Below are 25,106 nucleotides of genomic sequence, written 5' to 3'. Positions count from 1 at the left end.
GCCTCTTCCAGTGCTCTGTCACCCTCACAGTGGAAAAATTCCTCCTTATATTTATACAGTTTATAACCATTGCCCCTGTCCTATTGTTGGTGACCCCTGAGAAAAGCTTTACTCCATCATTCTGGCACTCATCCCTTACATACTTGTGCAAAGACAATTCCAACCCAAAACTAGTGTTTGATGTGTTTCTGAGATACAGGCAGATATGCTGAAGAATGTATTTTAAGTCTTCCTGGAGAATGGGTCATGTGGAAGAATCTCAGTCCCTGGAAGAATTCTTTTTAAATGTAAATTTAAGTTATATAAGCAGTGGAAATGATGGTGTTTCCATTGGCAGAAAGGGCAGCTGATGAAAGAGATGAGAGGTAAAATGGTATGAAGATATGGCAGTTCTCATTTAAAAAAAAGAAGAGGGTTTAAAAAAAACCTTCTGGAAAAAAAATTTCAATATAATTTGTCTCTAAACAGTCTCATAGAAATAGTTTTAATGTACTTTATGAATAAGTAGAAGTGTTATATTGCTCCAACTTCTATTAAGCAGTATCTATGGAGTGCTATGACAAAGAACGGTATTTATTTTTTTTTGGCAAACATGATGGTTAGAAGTTGGTTTTTTTTTGTTTATTCTCTTTTCTTCTACTCCAACCCTTCCAACAGTTCTTCAGTCTTGTATCAATAAAGGCAATCAATATATGATTCCAGTATTAATAACTGTAACATTTTAAGAGTTTTATACTGCATAGCATTTCCTTTTTTTCCACCTCAGCTATTGAAAGTAGAAATAAAATGATGTAACCTACCTGAGCATTAAGGTTACTGTGCTTGCCCTTAACACTGCATTTCTGCACACTTAAGAGGCATTTCAAGTACTGACTTCAGTAGAGGTCTTTGTGTCCTTTCCTAGATGTCTTCTGTTTAACAAGATTAACACAGGACAATGTTTTAAAATCTCTTTGGTCTTCACATTTATTGAAATTCCTTTATGCTGCAAACTGTTTTTAGCAGTGTGTAATAGAATTTAACTTCAGTTTCTATTAATTCAAGAATGTATCAGCACTGCTGAAAACAAATATGAGTGAAGAGCTTCATAACTCGTAAAACACTGGAACTGGTTTCCTAGAGAGATGGTGGATGCTCCAAGTTTAAGAGGCATTTGGGCAATGCCGTTAATATATTAATATAATATTCCATTCTAAAGGAAAGAATGTCTAGAAAGGACAAAAACCTACTTCACAGTCCTCACTACTACTTCACAACAGTGCTGTATATTCTACCTTTGCAAAAGCTTGAGTTTTGTATCACAAAGGAAAAGCACTTCTCCAGCCTGAGTGGATTCTCTTGAAATGTTCTCAGTGTTATTTCCTGCCTCTGTGGTCTCTCATAGAGCATTCTGTGTTACGTGCTATGAAGCAGGAAAATGTTACTCAATTACTGTTGATCAGTGATCATGCTTATTAGAGATCAGAAACATTTTTCCTGATGAAATTAGCCTTACAAAATGATGTTTGTGGAAAACTTCTGTAGAAGGAAGGAACCCCACTTGCAGAAGTGTCTTCAGAGGTCAGTCGGTATTCTCTTTACATAACTCAGCTTCAAGAAGGCAACCATTGCCCATGGATGACTAATTTAGAACCTGTTATTGCTAAAGACAGGTAAATACTGTGGATAATGCACTCTCTGTATATAGCTATACATATATGTCTGTAATTACCACTAATTTGTTTACTGATTAAATAATTGTAGGTCTGGTTGTAGTAACAATTTTGGAATGTTAAAGCTATGTAGATTTGCAGATTCTTTTACTCATTATATTATTAACCATTAAAACAGGAGATTTGCAGTTCAGTCAAGGGAAAGTAAAAGGATGTCTGAAGTGGCAGAGGCAAATAGAGATGAAAATTACAACAGACTCCTTGTTTTATAGTGTTAGTGAATATGCACTTCCAATCTGAAATGGCTAAAATCATACTACCAAGCCAAACTACAGTCCTGAAAACTGACTGATTCAGTAAAGCTGGGGTTTTCTTAGAACTTGGAAACTAAGTCTAAACTGAAATAGTGGAAGAAAATAGAGAAGGCGATAGATAATATAAAGCCTTATTTTCTAAAAAAAATAGAACGTGTTAGACTATCTGCTTATTTTTCTAATTGAAAAACTTCTGGTTTAAGTGCAATGCAATTAATCTAATCTCTCATGTGAGTAAAGCTTTTCATTTAGCCTGGTTTAAAAAAAAACCTCTATTTTTGCATTTGGTTATTTTATGTATATATTTATCTAATGTAGTAGTACGGATTAATGCAAAAATCTCAGTGTTGATAAAGAGATGGGTAAAATGGAGACTGGTAAATTGAAACTTATTGGAGTGGAAAGAGTTTTTAAATAATATTTGTCAGGTATCAGACTTAGGGATGATATGTTTAATGAATCCTGTAGCAACCAAGGGAGAAAAATTAGAGAGTGCTGAATAATATGAACTCGAAAGGTTTCAACATCACTGAAGAAGACCAGATAATAATACACACACACACGCACACAAAAACAAAAAACAAAACAAACAAAAAAAACCCCAAAACTTGAAAACTCAAAGAATTAGACCGAAATGAAATTGAATCGTAAGATCTCTGGCTTCAGACAATGGACTCTTCATCTGGAAAAAGCAAGGATATTAATGGAGATGATAGAGTTTTTGTGAGAACTGTAAACTACCAGGACAATTAAAAAATGCTGGTAGACTTCTGGGGTGAGCAAGGTGTTTTTTGCAAAGAAGCAATCATTAGACAAGGCATTGATAAGGGCTCACAGACCAGGTTATATTCAATACTATAAGGTCATTGCATAAACACCTTTTATTCTGTAGAATATATTTCTGTATTTTCAGAAGTAACCCAAACAAAGTGCATTAGAGAATGATATTTTCTGGGGAAAATAGATACTTTCTCATAAGACAATGGGAAATTAAAGTCAATGTAATTTTTGAATATTACAAGGAAAGCTTGAAGACTTATGAGTCTCTGAAGAAACAAAAGGATATTTTATGTTTGGAGAGGAAAAAAAAGGACTTGCTACATAATCCTAAAACTTTTGTTTCTATTTGTCACCATGTTTTCCCATCTTGTTAGTATAGGAGGCTATAGTTACTTCTGTGCTCTCTAAACTGTCCAGTATAATCTCATGCTTGAGTTTCAGAAAACCAATTTTCAAAACCATTTTTATGACTTTTTGGGTGGAGATTGCTCCATATGTCAACAATTTTGGAAATTACGTTTTAATATGCTTGATGGATGATCTAGTCTATTTCTAGCTGGATCTGCTCTAGTCAGTGTAATAAATCATAGTATGCATTCAGTAGTGACATTCCCTCTGTAAATTTATTTTGTTTGGTAAACGATTATATTGCTTTTCTCAGTATTCAGATAAACGTTAATGGTGTCACATTTTCCATTAAACTTGTGAGAAAGCAGTTGGTATGAAGAGCAAAGCATAGTTGTATCCTCTTTTAGTTTTGCTTTTTCAGAAGGAACGATTCCAACTCTGTAGCAAGTTCTGTGGCCCTCATGATCTTCATGTTCAGGTCCATCTCACTGTCAATAAACTAGTTGAAACTCCATATAATCTATGAGTTCTTGCTGATACCTGGCTATACCCAGGCGACAGAGCTCCAATGGTGCACTTCCAGAGAAGATCTTTTCTTTCCTTACCTTTCTAGATTTCAGATGTGTCTTTATTCACTGATTGCTGCTTGGACACAAAGTAAACAAACATACACACACCATAGCCCAGTTTCACCCTGGATCTAGATAAGTTTGCACTGGGGGATCATTTCTGTAGACTGATTGAACCTGGCTGCCTCTCAAACTGGCTGGAAGAAATTTCCAATTTCTGTCCATCTTTTACAGATGTTACCTGTTCTGCTGTAACAGAAAAAAAAAAAGGGGGGGGGGGGGGAAAGGAAAAAGGAGGGGGGAAAAAAAAAGAAAAAAAAAAGGGAAAAAAAGAAAAAAAAAGAGAAAAAAAAGGAAAAGGAGAAAAAAAAAAAAAAAGAAAGTGGAAGGCTTCACTGGGCTGTTTCCACAGGAAAAGATAGCTTAAAATGAGAGATGGTGAAGGAACATTTTGTATCTTCTTATTCAAAGATTAATTGTATCTATATAGCTTCAATTTATATGAATCCTTTGCTTAGTATATTGTATGACAGTGCTGTGTTATGTGAATGTGAAAATGAGCACTGGGCTATTTCATTTGCCTATGAACATGCTTACTGTGTTCCTCTTAAAGTATATTTACATGCTACGTACCAACATAATTCTCTTTCTGTTAGATACATTACTTGTTTTTTATATCATCTAGCCAAGTGACTAAAGTAGAGTTAAAAGTCTTGTACATCTTTCCAGGTAGTAAGAAAAACTGTATTAGAGTTTTTAATGAAGTGAAGAAGAAAGTGTGAAGTCCTAAACGGGACTTCCCTAAACAGAAGGGGAATTTGAAAACTAGAAACAGCTTCTACTCTCGGCACCTTTTTTTAGACTTTAACGCTGCACTGAAAGCCTAATTTTAAGTTTTCTCCAAGAACATCCCAAAGTTTTTGTCCTTTTTCTGAAAGTTGAATGTCTCCTTCAAAATCTGTCCTTTTATCCACACATAATGCAAAACATGCTCTGGCCAAAGTGATCCTCAGAAAAGCTTACTTCCACAGAAATCATATGGTTTCTTAGAAGGAAATAGCATAAAAAGATCTTTTGAAGGCTTGATCCAACTTATTACCTTATCTTTAACTTGAATTTGAAAATAAATTAAATGAATTTTAAAATTGAATTAATTAAAAAATGTAAATTAATTGAATTATTTATTAAATTAATTATAATTATTTAAATAATTACTATGAATTTAAAAACATTAAAACTGTTGAACATAAAAGAAACTGAAGAAAACAGCCTGTGGATAGGTATATATAAGTGGATTTTTCTTAATTTTTAAAAAACCTTTTAGGACTTGTCATTTTAAGACATAGTGTAACTGCAGGTATAAAATGTTATAACTGCAAGAGTTATTCTTATCTTTCATTGGTTTTTTTTCCTTAGACCTGTATGATAGATGGCCTTATTATACAAATTCCCTTTTTTATCAGTCCCAAAGTCTTAATAAATTACTGTAATATGGATTCTTCTGTGAATAAAGAAGTGTTTTAAAGTGTTACTAATACTAATTAAAAGAAAACACTTGATTTTTAAAATTATTGTGCCCCTTAAGGGCTTACTGACAAATACATATTGAAGTTAAAGAAATATTATTCTATCCTGAAACCTCTTTTTTAACAAATCTATAATGTTTTTCATTTGATATGAGAATTAAATTTACGAAGCTGTTTATTTCAGCTGCTCAGTTGTTTGAAAGTATTGATTTCAAAATTTAATTTTTGTCTTGTCACATTCACTGTCTGCATGCTAGTAATTTTAGAAGAATTTTAGGAGGATATAAAACCACAGAATTGAATTAAAGAAAAAATATGATGAGACTCACAAAAGATGAAATCAGTTATGCAGATTTCTACTTGATAGTATTGAAGCTGGCACCTTTATCTAAAACCTCTTGAATTTCAAAAGCAAAGAATAAGTATGACAATAACAACTCTCAGAAGCTGTGAACAATCAGATGGCTGTCATCTAATATTTACATTCAGAATATGGGGAATAAAATGAATTTGGAATTTTTTAATAGTTTGGTCAGCTAGATGTGTACCACCAGATTTAGTTCTTCTCTCTGTAAATTAATACAACAAACATTTGGAGTCTGTGTTGTTAAGGGTCTTTTCCAACCTAAATGTTCCTATGATTCTATGTGGGAACAAATGAATTAAAGATAAACCCTTTGGACATGATGGCTTGTGGGGGCAAGATGCATATAAGTGGAGAATCTTATTAGGGGCATTTCTAAAACTATTCTATGGCTATCAGAGGTTTTCTGGAGATTGCAGGGCTAAGAATGTGAAACTTTCTTCTTAAACAAATTAGGTATTTTCGTCTACTTTGCTGTCAGTAGTTTCCTACTCTCTCTACCACTGAAGAATGTTTTGTACCATGATCAGAAATCTTGGTGAAACTCCTTTCCTTCCATTGGTGTTTGGTTTTTTGTTGTTGTTGTTGTTGTTTGTTTGTTTTTTTTTTAATATGTGTGTGTGCAGTGTTGGAAGAAATAGAAATAATGTACTTAAACATTTATATATTTATATACATGGGATTGACTCCACAGTGTGATGGTCTTCTTTTATGTAGTCTGAAATGTACCACCATTATTACTCAAAAGTCACATTGCTCTTGGACTTACAGAGATAATTCATCTAATATCCTATGTCTTAGTCTCTTTGTGTATGTGAGCAGAGAAGAAAAAAAAATATTTTGCATGTTCAGGTAAATTTCAGAGCTACAAAAATGAGGTAAAATAAAACTTTCACATACCACCTGCTTTTCTACAAGTGAGAATATTTAAACACAAATATATAACTTTTTATCTGGAGTTCTGAGGTGTTCTGCAACAAATACATAAGTAATTTCAGCCTTCACAGCCTGGATTTGTACAGAGGCTCTGTGTTCAGGAAGCTGTCACTGCAAATATGTTTACAAAGCAGATGCAAATGCAGCTAGTAATATGTCACATGAAAGCACTGGAATGTGAAAGCACAGTCCAGGATATTTTCTTAACTCTGCTTTCAAAATGTAATGTTTAAATGTGACAATGTGAAATCAGAATTCAGTTAAAAAGGTTTGAAGTTTGGAATTGCATATGCTAATAATTTTTAATAAATGTCTATGGTGTTTCTTATGGTAAAAAAAAATCAACCAAACAGGTTCAGGTGACAGAAGCAGACTATCTGTCCATGATATTTTTCATGTTATAAACTTAACCTGTTGTGATGATCTGAGAAGGAGTAGTTAAATGATCAGAAACATGTAGTTCTTTTGATTTACTCTGTTAGAAAGAAGTTCCCTGACATGCTGGTTTGATTCAGTTCTCACAACAAGTTGTAAGAGATAAGGAGGTTGTCAGAAAGTTCTTGTTGGATGCTTAGAGACTGCTTTTGAAGTTAGTCTGAGCTGACAGCTAATAAGAGGCTTTTTTTCATGAGTTACCCTTCAGTGTAGATAGATGTTATTTTTTGGTTTGTTTGTAGATGTTTGTAGATTAAGCCATTAGAGCAAACGGCTTTGCTGTCTGTCTGTAAGACAAAATCTACCCTACTTCCAAACAGAATGTGTTAATTCTCCATTTCTATATCGTGTTTTTTGTTTGCTTTTTTTTGTTTTGCTTTGTTTTCTAGTGGGTACCTCCTTTATTGCACACTATGTGTAACAGCAATTTTTTGGCAAATTGAAATGACAGGAAGTCTGAATTCAAAAGTCTTAGGGTGATTGCAGTGAGTATGTTTGGCATGACAGCAAGAAATATTTTTTTTCCTAAATAGGAAAATATCTTTTGTAAGATAAGTTCTTGTATGTGAGGATCCTATAAGGTTATAAAGAGGTTACTTTTAAGGATTTCTCTTGACTGAGGTTACTTGGGTTGTATTTGACCAAAGGTACACAAAGAACTGGCAGATGGTTTTACTTCCAGCTTTACTTTTAGTAATACTTGGCTTTTTTTTTTAAACTCCTAAATATGGTAGTTGAGATACTTTTGATACTCATAAAATGATAAAATAACAGTGTTGGTAGCTGAAGGCACTGTGATATGGCAAGAGCTCTTTTTAATGACTTAGACTTGTCATTCCAAGAATTTATAGAAGATAAAGGATGCCAAGGAAACATATGTGAAGTAAACATGGAATAACACTAATAGCTTCTGTTTCAAAGTTCTCCTGATACCTTCAGAAGGATTAGTTGTTCCAGAATTTTCTCTTATCATGCCAATGAGTAAACAATTTTTTTATTGTGTAATCAATCATGCAGTTTCACTTAAAAACAGGCCTTAAACTTTGTACCTGAAACTTATATCTGGCTAAATGATTCCAAAAGACAAATTCTGCCAATCCTACTCAGGCAGTTTTGCCACTAATAAATGAAGATGGAAAGTAAGTTCTTAAACACCATGTCCATTTTCAGTAAAAGATCCTGGACTGAACTATGATGGAGCTCTTGTAAAATGGTTTCCTTTGTACCATGAAATTGGTACACTGTGTTATTTCAGCAGTTTGGTTGTACATAACAACAATCCATTATTTCAAAATTAGTGGATCTAATGAGCCTTTGGAGTAAGCTGAGGACATAAGTTTTGGCTCACTGACAAGGATTTCCATAGATTTCATTGGTTAGTGAACCAAATTGTCATGAGTATGATGGTACAATCTTATGTTATTTCTGAATTGTAAAGGGTGCTTGCCACAGTATATCCAGGGATGCCGAGGGACCTGGCTTTATAGGGAGTATTTCCAGCCTTCCTTTTTAGGTGCTTTTCTTTGAAGGAGGATGAAAGTTGAGAGAGGAAATGGTATGTGGCCTCATACTCTCTCCCTAACATGGATTCTAGCAATAGCTAAGAATTATCCAGTGCTGAGGAGCTGGAAGCTATTCTTGTTTCACATGTAATTTAAACCACACCTTGGTCTCAGCCTCAGTCCGGATAAGAAATAATAATAAATCCTTACGCAATGAAAAGTGTCCTTATGCAATGAAAAGTGTCCTTATGCAATGAAAAGTGTCCTTATGCAACACCAATGAGCCTAAGAGATTTTTGGCTAAATAAAATTTTGAAAATTTGAAAGATACAGTCACCCTGCATGTAAGCTTCATTTATCAGTGTTGGAGAGACACATGGTTTTAGTGGGCATTTCTTGGTTGTTTTCCTGAAGTATCCGTATTACCCAGCATAAGACATGAGATAGTGCTGCTCTGATTTGAAATGGAAGATTTACATTTCTCTTTCTACAATATGCTAGCTGGTATCACTTTTTCCATTTTTCCACTCTCTTCTTTGCAGAGCTCACATGCACAAATAACATTCTTTGGATTTACAGTGTGTACCTAACTCCCTAACTATTCTGCCTGTGTCTGAAGTGGAGATACGGCCTCTGGCGTAAGATAGCAAATTCATTCTCTGATGTTAAAGGTCAATATTTATGATCCTTTTTTTACACTGGATACTGTTGGTATCTAAGCATTTAAAATCATATTTTGGTGCATTTAGGAATTCTCAAGGAAACATCTTGTGTGATAATGGTAATGCCATTGAGATAAAACCAGAAATATCAGTGTTAGCAGAGATATTAATTACGAAATTTTATTATAATTATTTAAATCTTAATATGTTTCGTCATTTTTTAGTGCTCATTATTCTATGAGACTACCCATCTTGAATGCTTGTCTGGTGTGTTTAGGTGAAGTTACTATATTGTAAGCTATAATTGATCTTTCTGTATTTCATATTATAGCAGCAAAGCTGTAATTTTGAGTAATTACCTGCTTAAAACTTTGCTGGGTTCCTGCAGAAATTGAGTTAATTGTGTACCTCTTGAGGTATTGTTTGCTATACCCAATACTTAATGATGGTATGGGAAATAATAAAAAAGGGTATTGTCATGTTTTTTTCTATAGTGTTCCAGCAATGTTTATGCACCCTGTTTTCAAGTTTACTTTCCATATCCCATTTGACAGCTATTGTTTCAGATATATATCAGATTCCATTTTCTTTCTTATTTATTATTCCACTTTTTTGATTTGTATTACATTTCATATAAATTTATGTTTATATCAGCCTTTATAGTCCATTTCAATCCCAACTCATCTAACAAGCAACCTTAGGCTCATTGCAGTTGGGTGACAAGTAAGACTTCTTTGACGCATAAAACATACTCACAAAAAAGAAAATCTGCGAAGAAATTGTAGTGACAAGCTTTTGTTATTAGCTTGGTACACAACAAAATTAATTTTCTCCCCCAATGCTGAGACAATAGAGGCAGTGCTAATATACTGATTTGGGTAAATACCTCAGCTTAGTCCAAGAGAGATTTATACAGAAAAATCTATGACTGGCACTGACTTATTTTGCTGCAGCAAATTAAATTACTGCAGTAACATTACAGCAATATAAAACCTCATATATCTATGCAAAAATTTTACTAATTTTTTAAATACAATAAATCAATATTGAAAATACTCAAAACTGGTTACAAAATATATACAACAATTTGCATTTTTCTTCATTACATAGCACTGTGTTGGTAGTTCAGCAGAGAGCAGGATAATGGGTGATTAAAGCCCAAGTGTAGTGCTACTGTTTTTGGTCTCAGCTGATAGCTTGTGTGACTTTTTTTTTCCCCCTCTCTAAAATGATTGCAGAATTCCTACTAAGGTTGCTCAAGTTACACTAAACTGCAAGGCAGTCACAAAAGGCTAAATTGATTACTAAGGAAATAGATCTGTGGAAGAAAAAGCATACCTAATTTCTTCATTGTGTGATCGTTGTCTACTGAGACTTCTAAAAAACTGAGATTCCCCTTGTATTATTGAGGTATGTCAATACTTTAGCAGTGTGTCCTATCAGGTTCTGCTGTGCAAAACCACTGTGATTTATTAGTTCAGCTGATCACTAGATGTACAAATTCAGTCAACTCATTGATAGTGTATTTAGTCTCTTTAACATTGCCTTTGAACTATTTTTTCAATAATATTTTTTAACACTTTAAAATGTGTTACTTATGTGTAAGCATGATTTCTCAAATTTACTGTGCAAAATTTAGTTGCCAATTGTTCTTCTGATCAATGTGGAAACAGAACAGCATTCCTGATGAATCTAGGGACTCTTTTAAACACAGAACTCTTAGAAGAGTCAATGAAAAATCTTATTAAGTAAATATATAGAGATGTAGAATGTGTATCAACACTATAATGTATGGACATGTACAACATAATGCGCTGACCTGCCAGGCATGTTTTTTCCAAGAGCAGTTTACAAATCCAATGACCTGATCACCTTTCATCCAGTAAAAAATACATCATAAAAACATGTCTGTTTAAAAAACCCTGTTTGTTTCAAATTCAGTTTGCAATGCTCTGGAAGACACAGTCTCATCTTTCACTGATAAATTGAATAGAAAAGACAAAGAACTGAACAATGTTGCAGTGAAACCCACTCTGACTGGCTGTTCTGTGTGATACTGGATTTTTGTATAATGTAATTCTTGAGGTTTGCAGAGATGATAAAGGCTAGTGCTAGCAACTGTTTTGCAAATAGTTATTTTCCTGAGGTTCAGTTTACTTTCCACAAATCCGTCATTGTTTTACACTTTTTTATGCTTTCAAAGAGAATAAAAACCAACCAGAACTGTCCCTGGCATAGGACTACTGCTATTATTAATCTGAGCCTCTGTGATAATTTTTTCTTTCCTATAATTTTCAGAAGTGATTCATCTTGCCTGAAAAAAAGTTTCTGAGTCAGTTTGCTGGATGGTTCAAATTTAAAGCATTGCTTTCGCAGATTGATAGCATACTAAAAACTTCAGTAAACATTATCCCCATTTTTTATAGGGGAGAAGTCTGATACTGAGCTAAGAATGAGAGACTTAGCTGTTTTTTAATGGCTTCTGCTTTTGAAAGAAGTCGATTAGAAACTATTAGATTTGCTATACAAATTCAAAATGTTGTTATTAATAAATTCAGAATATTGTTGTCTTATCTTCAGTTCACTGTCTATGCATGTCTGTATGCTAGGATTTTATACTGCCAGCCACTGCCAAAATATCTGTAGTATGTTCATACCTTCAGTACATATCTTTTTTAAAAAGTATTTTACAGGTTTTCCTAAATGCTATAAATAAACCTACAAAGCAGATCCACAAAATGTAAAAAGAATTCTGGGATTTTTGGATAAGAATTAATACTTAAAACAACAAAGAAACAATTCTTAAAGAGCACTATCAAAGCAGAAAAACGCACTAATACCTTATAAACAAAGCTATCGTGTTTCCTAGTGGCAATTCCTACATGCACATCAGCTACACAGGCTGGAGCACCTTTCCTATGAAGACAGGCTGAGGAAGCTGGGGTTGTTCAACCTAGAGAGGAGGAGGCTCCAAGGTGACCTTAGAGCGGCTTTCCAGTCTCTGAAGTTTGCCTATAAGAAAGCTGGGGTAGAGCTTTTTGCATGGGTAAAGGACAATGATTATAACTTGAGGATGGGAGATTCAGGTCAGATGTTAGGAAAAAATTCTTGACGGTGATGAGATGCTGGAGCAGGTTTCCCAAGTGTCTGCCTACTCCCAGGAAATGTTCAAGGCCAGATTGGATGGGGCCACAGTCAATCTGGTCTAGTGGGAGGTGCCCTTGCTCATGCAGTGGGGGTGGAACTATATGACCTTTAAGATCCTTCCTAACCCACACCATTCTATAATTCTATGATTATATGACCATTGAGTTTACCCACATTACAGAAGCTTTTTTTATATTTTCAGTTTTCAAAGATGATTTTGTCTGTTACTTTTCTAATCCAAAAAATTAGTCTTGGGTATTGCAGCATATTTTAGTATTTTCCATTATTTTTCACCAAAGCTGACACTTCTTTCTAGGGACTTATTCTACTTTGCTGAAATGAGTACAGTTTGGAAAAAGGTTTTCTTGAAAGTGCAAATAAATGCTTATTAAAGAACTAGAACTATATGGGGAATGGTTTCTAAGTTCCATATCTTAAGTCAACAGTTGGCCCCATTGAAGTGCCATATTCTTATATACTTAACTAGATTTGTTATGGATACCAAATTTAGAAAGATCTGTTGAATTATCTGAGTTGTATGAGTGTACTTAGTTATCATACCACATTGTTGCCTGCTCTTATGAAGCTTTCGAAACTTCTGTTTGTGCTGGCATGGCATTTCGCACAAAAATCCAAATAACTCTAGCTAGACAAATTATCACAGAATATACTAAAAATCAGCAAAATAATGATTACAAGATAAAATCTCTGCTGACAACATATGATCTTCAGAAAAAAATCAGTGGAGGTCATATGGATATATTGACTGAAAATCATCCAAAGACTTCTTTCCAACTGTGAAATGCCATTTTCAGTAACACCATCAACGTAACAGTTTTGTTCAATGACTCATTTCACAGACACTCATGCCAGATGCCACAAGCAACTGTAATCTCCACCAAAAGCAGGGTTTATTTTTAACTGAGAGTAATATTGTCTAAATGAACTCAACCTGCTTAATAGTCTTGAGTGATACACCTGCACCGTTTTTTGCTTACATATGTTTTGAAATATTTATTATAAATATAATATTTAAAAGTGATGCAAGCAAGCTTCTATTATTTTTTTTCTAATGTATATGTTCTTCAATCAATCTTGTTTTGCTGAAGTTATGCCAAGCTCCACATTCATCCTAGAAAACTAACAGGGTCATAGTATTGCCTTGAGCCTTGGCACAGCACTGTTAAGTACGTAGATAGCATGTTTCCTGGTAGGATTTTGACTGAGGTTTATTTCCCTAGATAATGCTTATCCATGGTTCAGGGTAAGCAGTTACCGAGGCTGTTCACAGTATACAATTTAAAGGCAACAACTCTGTTTTGCATACCAAAGCATTTAGATGTACAGAATTTATCTCTTCTGCACCACTGTGCATGAGGCTCAGAAAATAGCTCCCATCCTGTTTTGGTTTTAAGTATAGATATAGTTCATGCAGACATCTGTTAGTCATGATATAGATTAGCAGTTCTGAAAATGCACTAGTCTTGAGTTTTGACTTCCTTGGGAAAACACTGGTTTTCATAAGGGGTGTGTTTTAGCTGTTCTGTTGTAGCCCAATCTGTTTGTTCCTAAGTCTGACCTTGAAATTTACAATAATATCCTGACTATCTTGTTTCATCGTTCACTCTTGAAATGGAGAGGACAACACCTCCACAGTTTTTGGTGTCAGCCAGCAGATGGTGCAGTATTGCCTTCAATTTCTGAGGTTCTGCCTGTTTCTGGACTTGGTTCATTAAGTATCTTATTCATCTGTCTGCAGTTAACCTTTGGGGACCTTTCAGTATTGCTAGCACATGGTGTCAGGCATTTCATTCCACCACACCATGACTGAAAAGTGTGAAGTAACTTCAGAGCCATCTTCCAGGACTCTTGGAGGCTGTGGGACAAAGGATTTCTGGTGGCTGACCTCTTCTCCTTAGACAGTCCTCTACTCCAAAACTGGTCATGGGCAGTCCTTCTCCTCAAACACACTTAGAGCCCATGAGAATGTTTTGGTTTTCCTGTGTATTATTTCTGAAGTTAAAAAAGTTTCACACATTGTGTCCTTGTTTTCTCCATCTTGTTTCTGAAAGATTTGATAGCAGAACTTCTTTGTTGAAAAGATGTAAGCATTCTTAGCCTAGATATATATCATTTATGGTAACTGTCCCAATACATTTTAGTAGTTTCCTGCATTCTGGATGGTTATCTGAAGATGTTCAGACATTGCTCTTTCCTGGCAAGGAATATCATTTTCACATGTGGGAAACAGAATCAAACAAGCCTATTGGGTTGGTTGTACTGACCAAATTCTACTGGGTACAAAATAAACATTTCTTGAACTCAGTTGAAATTTTATTACTTAGCTATAGACATATACAATTACAAGGCCTAAGTAAGTGATTGCATCACCTTCACACATATTTATTCTTTAATGAGGCTTAATCAGTATGAAAATAAAGTCCAGTTAGGAAACCTATGCTTGGGCTTCTAGGAAGTGGAGTTTGTACATGTTACTTAGATTTGTGATCGTTAAAATGGAATAGTTTAAGTCTGTCAAGAGATTTACTAGATGTCAGTGTTTTGTGTTTTAAACTGGTATTGTTGTGTTCATTTCCTTTTAGAAGTAAGTTCAGTAAATCTGCTGACAGTACTGACAGATTCGCTTTGCCGTGTTTTATATAAGACAATTTGCTGTGACTTATTATTCCTGCATCTGAACCCACACTATAAATCATTTAGGTTCTACTATATGCATTTAAAATATTGTTGATCTCAGCTCCAGTGTTTTTGTGGAAAGGTTATAGCCAGAAGTAGCAAACAAATTAATCGAAAATTAGTTTTCCACCAACCTTCTATGAGGATTACTGCTCTTTGTGACAGGTCAGATAATTCTATTCACTTAGCAGAAACTTTCCTTTAGCTCCCAAGTAGGCCATTGTGGCATTAGCAGAATCAGAATAAGTCACCAGAGGATGACCCGACCTTCTGGTGCAAGCAACTTATTCTTGCAATGCTCCCCTCATAGAGGAGAATGTGCATGTTAGGACTCATGCCACTGACAGAGCAAGCAGAGAGCAAGTCTTATAAGGGAAGCTCCAGACCTAGAGACAGAAAACTGCTTCCACTGTTCTCACTTTCCTCCCAGATAAGCCTCATTTCTCATATGAACCTAATTAGCTTTTCCTCTAAAGTTCTTGCAGAAGATCTTGCTATTTTTATTCCATAAAAATCTTTATCATCTTTTCTTGGCGCTAGCACTGTATTTATCACTTAAATCTTCTTACAAAATGGCATTGCACAATTCAGAATGTTTTATGGCTTCCAGAAGATCCAAGTGGTAGTAGTTAGAAAAGAGTACCAGAAAACTTAAACTTAAAAAAGTGTCCATCTTTTTTAGAGCTTTAAAAACTTTTATTCAAGAAAGTATCCTCATTAGAAAGTAATCTTTCTTAATAGTGCCTGTGTTGATGACCTTTGCTCTGGGGATCTGCTGACCTCAGGCTGGGCTTTTTATGAATCAAACAAGACTATTGACTCCAAGTCTTTGAAATAAGAGCCACCTCCCCTATGTGACTGCATAGTTATCAACACAATTTGTCCTCAATATTAATCAATTCTATTACCAGAAGCTGCAGCATTATAAATTGAAAATTTATCATGCATTCTATCTTAACCGCATCGGTAAATAATTTCATTTTGTCAGCCTATTTCAATTCTTTGCAATATTCCATAATTTCTATCATTTTGAGTAATACTTTTAATTTTAAATTGTTGTGGCCTGTGATAATATAGTAAGCGGCAGCATTTCTTCTGATCCCCAGGGCGCTCCACCATTAGCCTTTTTGCTGCTTCTACTGTAACCAGCTTTTAATTCATGAAAGGATTTCATTTTGCCTCCTGTGGCTACTAACTTAATAATGTCCTGAAAAGGACTCCATTGAAAGCTTTTTGAAATCCTAATTCAACATCTACAGAGACAGATATCCTTTATCTGTTTATTTTGTTAACTCTTAAAGCTGAGCCTTCCCCAAGCTGAATCTGCAGGATGCAGGCTACACATTTCTGCTCTCTGTCTAGCAAGCCTGTTTCATAAGAGCAAGAGACACAGAAAACCCTTGATTTAGTGTTGTAAATCAGCTTCAGGTAACCAGGTAAGTCACTGGGCTCCTGTGCATGTGCATTCTGATTATACTTCCAAGAAGTCTAGATTCTTTTTAAATCTGCCTGAAAACAAGGTTGTTTTCATTAAGAGAATTATCCAAATGCTGTGCGAAGTCAATAAGATTAAGTGTATAATAAGAAATGAATACAGAGTGTAGACTGTCTTCTTTCTCTTTTGTACACTTTTCCTTGCTAAGTAATAATGATATCCACAAATATATAGTTACATCTTTGTAGATTAATAAAATGTGAAAGAGGATTTTTTCTTATGTTGGTGGCATAGTAATAAAACCTGAACTTACAGATTGGAACTGGTGTATAAATAGCGAATTTTTTCTCTGAAAATGCTTAGGAATCCTCCATGGCAATGATTTTTTAAAATTTTTGAGCAAGAGTATAATACGTCTGTTCCTGTAGTGAACCATCAGTAACTCCTCCACTTTTCTCAGAATAGAGCAATAATGGGAAAGGCTTTAAAAAAAAGAAAAAAAAAGAAAAAAGCTTAATCACATTTAGCTACAGAAACACATTTGCTGCACATATACTTTTGTTGCAAAATGTAACTATTCCCTGTTTATTTCAACTTTGAAACTGCATAACATCTCCAAAGTAAGATATTAATATAGACTCACCTGAAATAATTTGAAGAAATATCTCTTCTTCTTTTCTGTTGGGGACAGTGAACACATTACCGCTATTTTTTCCCATTTTTATGGCCATTCTGCTTAGAGTTATATGTCAAAAGTTAGAAGGTAGTAGGAGTAGTCTCATAGAATGGTTTTAATGTAGAAAAATCACTATTCTGATTTGCCTTTGCGACATTTAATCTCATAATTTTTATTAGATTTTCAAAAAATATTGTGTGTGGAAATGCAAATGATAATGTATAATGACATGTTTTATAAGCCTCCACAATTTCTAAGACCATAAACCTGCCACTTTTTCACTATGTCTATGTCTGAAACTTATGACAAAATTGGACAGATAGACAATTTGAGTTGTACATAACATTGTAGGTTTTCTGGTATTTTATGCTCTGTTTTAATTAGCATTGGAATAGGTTGCACAGAGAGGTGGTGGAACTCCCATCCCTGGAAGATTTTAATCCCCCTGGATGGGGCTCTGAGCAACCTGATCTAGTGGAAGGTGTCCCTGCCCATGGCACGGGAGGGTTGGAACTAGATGATTTTAAAGGTCCCTTGCAACCCTGAAATTTCTATGATTCTAATTATTTAAACAAGAAAAATCTTCAGGTAGTTGTTTCTAACTTTTCCTACATAAATGTTTTTCTATGTGCATTTGTCCCTCTTTCTGCATGTGTTTCTGTTTATCCCTAAATTTTCTGTTTTGTGTTATTTTTATTAAACCAAAGAATTTCAAGTTGATTTGATGGACAGCTTTGCATGAATAATTAGCAAAGAGAAAGAAAACAAATGCCTAAAAATAGGAAAAAATTGCTTGGCCAATAGTTTTCCAAATGGGGATAGAATCAGTTGACACTCTCCTGATTTACCTTCATAATTAATTAATTAATTAACATAAGAGTGTTAGTTTTCGTGCTAATAACATGGCAGCAAACTTTCTTTAAGAAAAACATTAGTAACTTTTTTCCAATAAGTCAATTTTAAACTAATTCTATACTGGCATGCTGCATTGTATATGTTTTGTTGGGGTGAACAACCTGGTCCACTCCTGTTGTGATAAAGTTTATTGTAAGCTCCATATTGCAAAAGTAAGTGAAAAACTGCTGCTTTGTCTTCCTCAAAAAAAGTAGTGGGAGAGTCTTGCATCCACCTGATGATCATTGTTCTTCCTTCAAACTCTTCCTTGGAGGGGTGGGTTTTGATCTCTCGCTAGACTTCTCCCCTTGCCTACTAGTGGAACAGTCTAGTTAAATGTCTGCAAAACTGAGTTTCTTTTTTACCATTATAATTTGTGCATTCTATAATGAAGGAAAAAGAGTTTGTCCTCTTCTTTTTGCTGGTGTCAAGTACAGAGGAGAACTGATGACAATAGCAGGTGAGCTCTCGTGACTGCCTAGTGTATTAACATTCATGCTTTCCTATCTATACTAGGGATATTTCGTATGTTTTAAATTCTTTTTGTGAAATAGAATATTTATATTTTCTTTTATTTTGTGAAAAGTGCCCTTTTCAAATCTTCATCATATTGGTGGCTCATTATAATTAATTTACTCAACAATTTTTCCTATCTTACTATATCACACTGATGAACTCCAAAACTGTAGCAGGAATCCTTGCTGTGATTCTGTTATATTTACATTGTGTGTCATACTGTAAGGCCAATATCTCATAATACAGGTTTTTTTAGTCATCTTGTTTTTTCCTGTAAGAGATGCTGACTCTACTCTATATTGGCAAGACCTTCCTGATATTTATTATCAGCGAAGTGTATACTTACAAAATCTAATTCCAAGCAGTACAATTAAAAAGATTTATGAAAATTCAAGGATGGAATCTTCTGCCTCTAGAAATATCCTAGATTATTTCCTGAGTGGCATAGCTCACAGACTATTAGTGATCCACATATATAGCTGAGAATCCAATTCTTAAATCAAAATTAATTCTCAGGTTGCATTTTCAGGAAGAGATTTCACGGTTTTTTTTTACCCTATGTCTAGCTGGGGAAGGGTTTACACAAATCTGTATCTTCCTTCTTCTTGTTCCTATTTCTCACTCAATCACTGATCCTCTAGTTATTTGGGGAATAATATGACTTTCTTCTTGACTATTAATTTTCCTCACCTCTGTAAACATATGATTAGGTTGTCACCTTCAAGTGTGGTAACTGAAAAGAAAATGGTTTGTATATCATATGCAGGTCCATCATCATTGCTAGTAGCAAGTGTTCTCCAAATAATATCTGTGGAATATACCTGCTGTACTAACATAAAATTATTTGATTTTCAGTAATGTTATAGAGGTCTTGATCATATCCAGTTCTATCCATTGATGCTTACAGTAGATTATTAACAGACTGGTTTCACCAGTGCCAAATAATTTTGATCACACCATTTCTGTTTCTGACATGTTTCTCATTCATACACATCAAGCATGAGTCAAAAGTCAGTCCATGTGTTTTATTATCTTTTCCCCTCATTTGAAAAGAACCCACATGGATTGGGCAGCAGTGTCAGCTGAGAGAAAGCAATAAAAAATGAAGGAGAGAGGTAAATGAGGCAACTAGTCTGGATGGATAAATAGTTGCATTGCTTAATTTTTGAGCTCTATGTAGAAGGAACATCACTGTGGAGATAGGAATAACAGTTAGAAGGTAATTATCTATTATATGGCCCTAAAATGAGAAAGTTTAGAACTACGTTTACTTTAAGGTTTGCATTATTGTTGGGTTTGCTTCCTATCACACTCCTCTTCAGTGCTTTCAGACTTAAATGTTATTCTGTTCCAACTTCATTTAAAAGAGCAATAGGGCATCAAGGTATAAAGCATACTATGAAAAATTGAACTGTATATTGCTATATAAAATACCTTAGAACAATATGTCTTTTATCTTTTCTCAATTATTTTTTTTATGACAACATTACTATTGTAACTAACATGGAGGTAATTGGGAATGCCGTGAATTTAAAAATATTATCTGCGTAACGTTTTTGTGTTTTGGAGTTGTTTTTTTTTTTTTTCTTGAGGTGATATTTCACATCTGAATGCATATAGCTGGTACAGTAACACTCAAAAACCATAATTATGTCTTCTTTTAATTTATATTTTCTTTTATTTAACTTTTTGTGGGAAATGAAATATCTACAGAATGTGTTAGGCTCTAAAATCAGTTTACTAAATTCACGGATGCAGTGTTTATCTAGTTTCTCCTTTGCCATTATCTGTTTATCTTTGAGTCTGAGAAACATCCACTTGTTTTAAGATAATTATGTTATCATTTCATTGCAGAACACAAAATACAACTTCCCTCATTCTCTTTTCGATACAATGTAATAATTTAGACTAAAACTCTTTCAACAGAGAATCTTTGTAGTATGAACCTAGGCAGTATATATTGAAATACTGCGGACTACAAAGAGAATAATTGCCTGATGGAAAGCTTGAAGGGACTAAATGCAACAACAGAATTGAGCTTTTAACTGTAAGTACCATAAGCAAAGCTTCCATATTAAAAACCTGATCTAATCAAATCTAGATGAGCATTACCTACTCCATAGTAATCATTACCTACCCCATAGTGAAGTTTAATATGTCCTTATGAAACAAGACACAAATATGCTAAGAGCAAGAAACCAGAAACTGTGAAATCCAGAGTCTTCATCTTGTAGAGGATGTTGTAAGAAAAGGAGAAACCTTGAAAGAAGGTTGAAAGAAATCTTGGAAGCAAAATTTGAAAGTCTCAAAACTGAGACTATTCGAGAATGTTTCTGCTCTTCTCTTTCCATTAACCTAGAAAACAGATGAAATAGCTGGTACAGAATGGAAAATAAATCTTAAAAGCAACTATCACTTTTCCCAAAGAATCGTTACAATCTTTACAAAAACTCCTGTTTGTCCTTATCAAACCCACAATTTCACAGTTGCTTTTACTACACCTAATCTAATGCCTTGGGTAAAGATGTTAAGTGAGTAAATAAGCAGATATGATGTTTCTAGGAGATGAAATCCACTTTTTGCATAATCATATCTAAGACATATAGTATTATGTAATCAGTTGTGTGAAATGAGATGAAAAATTAAGTTAGGTATCTTAAACGTTGCCTTCTAAATCTGAGGCTTGCTTTATAGATTAGCAGATTACTTTAAATATCACTATTTAACAAAGTCCAATAACATCTTTATTGTCAAATTTTAATACCTTAAGTTCTCTTAAATATCTTGCTTTTTTCACCTAACACGCAGTTTAGCCATGAAGCTTATGTTTACTGTTTACAAACTGGACTCTTTATCTGGGCTTTCATTATCTCAGCACACTTGCATCTCACTATGAGCTGTTTCATAGGAACAAATTTTCTGCTGGACAAAATAACTTTGATATTGACATTAGACTAGCCCCATCATGTAGTTTGGTTATACATACTTACAAAAAACCATTACAAACTGTATGTTGTTTCATTTTCAGCTATGGAGCATGTAGTATATGCAAGTGGCATGGAGATTTCATGAAACAGAAGATTTTATTGATTATAATAGAGGGGGATTTGTTTTGTGATTATAATTCGTAGTAATATATCAAATTATATTAGTTAGACTGTTTACTGAAAATTCAAAGGCTGTTTGCTCACAACTTACTAACCACCAGTACAAAAGTTCATAAAAATTATTGTAAGAATTCTTTTAAAAATCCATAGTTGCAGCATTATTGTCAGATGTGGACAAGTTTTGCCAAGAATTTGAGTTTTAATCAGCATTTTTTTGTGCGTGGATGTGAAAACCAAAGGAATTTCGTGGGTGTAAAGAGAAAAAACGCATTTTTCTCTGAACAGCTGTATAATAGTGACTTATAAAGGCTAAATAGTAAATACAGAAGGAAAAGGTTTCACACTCTAAAATGCAGGGCAAAATATTTCTGGCTTCCATATTGTGGGAGTTGTTATGAGCACAAAATGCTAAGCAAAAATTGGCTGTATGCTTTCATCAGCAGACACTTCAAGAAACGAGTTAGAAATCAGTCCTTTTCAAAGCCATGCCAGTTGCTAACCACTTACAGCTTTGGAACTAATTCAGACATCAAGAGTTAAAAACGAATGCTTAATTATCTATGGTTTGTCATACCTATATTTTGTAGAGTTTTGTGTTTGGTGTGTTTTTTTTTGTTTTGTTTTGTTTTTTTTTTTTTTTTTTTTGTAGTAAAACTTTTGAGTTATGTGTAAATATCCAATTTGATTTGAAACCCAGAAACATTCACCTTAAAGATAATATATCATTCCTATTTGTATCTAGTGCGCAACTGTAAGACAGAATTGGTAAATAAAGGTGATCTCTTTTATTGGCTAGTTATTACCACTGAAAAACATTTACTTTTGAACACAAGCTTTCTTTATATCCGAAACAGGAAAAGCATATTTCAAGGCAGAAAACAGCTAAGAAAAATTGCAGAGCGTCAAAAATATCATATTCTTAAGAAGAAAGATAACTGGTAGTTACAGCTAGAGGAAATATTAGTGAAGAGTGGGAGAAAAGAAATGTGTTTTGAGCAAAACAGTTGCAATTCCTGATTCAGTAGTCTAACATGGATGTATATTCATCAAGATATTTTTCCATAGAAATAGTATGTAATTTTTATACAATTGGCAAAAACCTGTATAAAGAATGGTAATCTGATAAAGGTATTTTTCTTTGTGAAACACTCCCTCCCCTAGTTTAAAAAAACCTCCACTCACTGTATCTTTTTCACATCTAAAGCTTTCCCCAGACACATGTAGCTGTTGTAGGTACTGTTTTTTATTTTCTGAAATTAGAACATTCAATAACAAAACATACAGTCTAATAATCTTGTAAACTAAAAATTCAGAGTTAAAAAGGAAAATATTGGAGGACATTTGGTTGTCCTATCAACAACAGTCTTTTTTGTTAATTATTTTCTGAGTGTTGAGCCATTTCGTACCTGCTACTTGTTTCTCACTGTAAGGAACAAATCTGGCCTATGACTTAGACTTGTCACCAGAAGTTTGCCATTGCTGTATTACTGTCTTCTGTTCCAGTGATTTTGAGGGCAAACTTCTTTTACCATGTCACAGGTCTTGTCCATGCTGTGCTGAATATCCTCAAGAAATACAGAATCACAGAACTGTTCCCCTTGGAAAAGACCTTTAAGATCATGGTGTCCAACTCCATTAACCTAACTACAGAGTCTAGTGCTGAACCATGTCCCTAAACATCACGTCTACGTGTCTTAGAAACACCTACAGGGATGGTGATAGAACCACCTCCTTAGGCAGCCTGTTCCACTCACTGATAACTGGATTGGGTCGGTGTGGCACCATTTTGGTAGTGGGGAAGGGGCCCCAGGAGTGGCTCCTGTGAGAAGCCGCTGAAAGCTTCCCCTGCTCCAGAAAAATCCGGCCCCACCTCCGTCTGATGGTGAACTCATCAGCAGCGAGGGGTGCTGTGGTTAACATGTACAAGAAGGGGAAACAAGCAGCTGTAAGAACTGAGAGGGAAGGAGAGGGAGAGATGAGAGCGACACTGGAGGTGAGGGCAATGCCACAGAGCAGAGACCGTCAGTGAGGAAGGAGGGGGAGACGGTGCTTGAAGAGAGAGAGGTTCTCCTGAAGCCCAGGGTGAGGCGGCAGACCTCCCCCAGCAACCCATGGGGGAGCAGAGTCGAGCAGCCCGTGAAGGATGAGGGTGGAGCAGAAGTGGGCCTGCAGCCATGGAGGGCACCGTGCCAGGGGAGGTGACTGCTCCCGAGGCAGCCGCGACCCTGTGTGCAGCCCGGGCTGGAGCAGTTCCTGAGGGACTGCATCTGTGGGAAGGACTCATGTCCCAGGGGTTCCTGAAGGACTCTTGGCCATGGGAGGGACCCCATGTTGGAGCAGGGGTGGACTGTGAGGAGTTCTTCCTGTGTCGAACAGACCGTAAACCCTGCTACCTGTCCCCCTGTGCTGACAGGGAAGACATAACAGAACAAAGTAATCTGGGCCCAAGAGGTAGGGTATGGAAGGTCTGGTTTTTATTTTCTCTTTGCTCTGCTTTGATTTAAGTAACGATAAATTAAATTGATTTTTCCCAAGTTGATTCTATTTTGCCTGTGACCATAACTGGTGAGAGAAACCCTCTTAGTTCATGTCTCCACCCATGAGTCTTCAGTTGGATTTTTCTCCCCCTATTCCTCCCCCACAGTTCCCTGTTACTGGCTGGGCCTTAGCCATGACAATAACCCTTTCAGTGAAGAAGTTTCTTCTGTTTCCCAATCTGAACCTCTCCCTGTGCAAACTGAGACCTTTTGCTCTTGTCCTGTGACTTGGGAGAACAGACCAACCCCCACCTCACTATGGCTTCCTTTCAGGGAGTTGTAGAGAGCAATAAGTTCTCCCCTCAGCCTCCTTTTCTCCTGGCTAAACAACCCCAGTTCCTTCAGGCACTCCTCGTAAGACTTGTTCTCCAGACCCTTCACCAGCTTGGTTGCTCTTCTCCAGCACCCTTATGTCTTTTTTGTAATGAGGGGCCCAAAAATGAACACAATACTCAAGGTGTGGGCCTCACCAATGCAAGGCCAGGGTTCAAATCTGCTCGGAGTCGAGCAGGATAGAAAATGAGTCCTGGCTGCATATAGAGAATGTATGTCCCCTACTTGCTGACTGTGGCATTTACCTGAAAAGTGTAAAAGCCATCTTCAGTTCTCGACTACTTTATTTCAGAAATTTCTTCCACAATTCAAATGTGAATGTTACTGATTACTGGCCTAAAATCATGGCCTGGGTATTTGTTTGCTTAACCCAAATTTCTTTTGGGAATATTTGGAGCTTCAGCTTGGTCTATGAGACAAAACGTGTTAGGTGTGAAGCATTTAACCCATTCCAAAATATAATCTCACTGGAAAAATAGGGTAACATCTAAGACATGTTTTAAAAAACGGAAGTGGATGCTTAAGGAAATGGATTGATCTCCAAATGATTTTGAGGTGCCTTGCTTTTGAGTAACTTCTTAACTGTATTCAGAGCTTTGACAGGCTGAAAGCAAATCACTTCTGGTTCTCTCTGGCTATCCTGAGTGTATGTAGTGTCGGAGTGCTGGTGGGTAGA

The 25,106-nt window shown here is 35.3% G+C and overlaps 1 protein-coding gene across 2 annotated transcripts in view; it reads left to right on the top strand.

Annotated features, from left to right (window-relative positions):
* The window catches only part of PACRG (parkin coregulated), a 212,858-nt gene that overhangs the window by 85,920 nt on the left and 101,832 nt on the right, over window positions 1–25,106 (top strand). The window lies entirely within an intron of this gene.

This window comes from Heliangelus exortis, chromosome 3, assembly GCF_036169615.1.
Source record: "Heliangelus exortis chromosome 3, bHelExo1.hap1, whole genome shotgun sequence".
NCBI classification, from domain to species: Eukaryota; Metazoa; Chordata; class Aves; order Apodiformes; family Trochilidae; genus Heliangelus; species Heliangelus exortis.
This window is presented reverse-complemented; position numbering and strand designations above follow the sequence as displayed.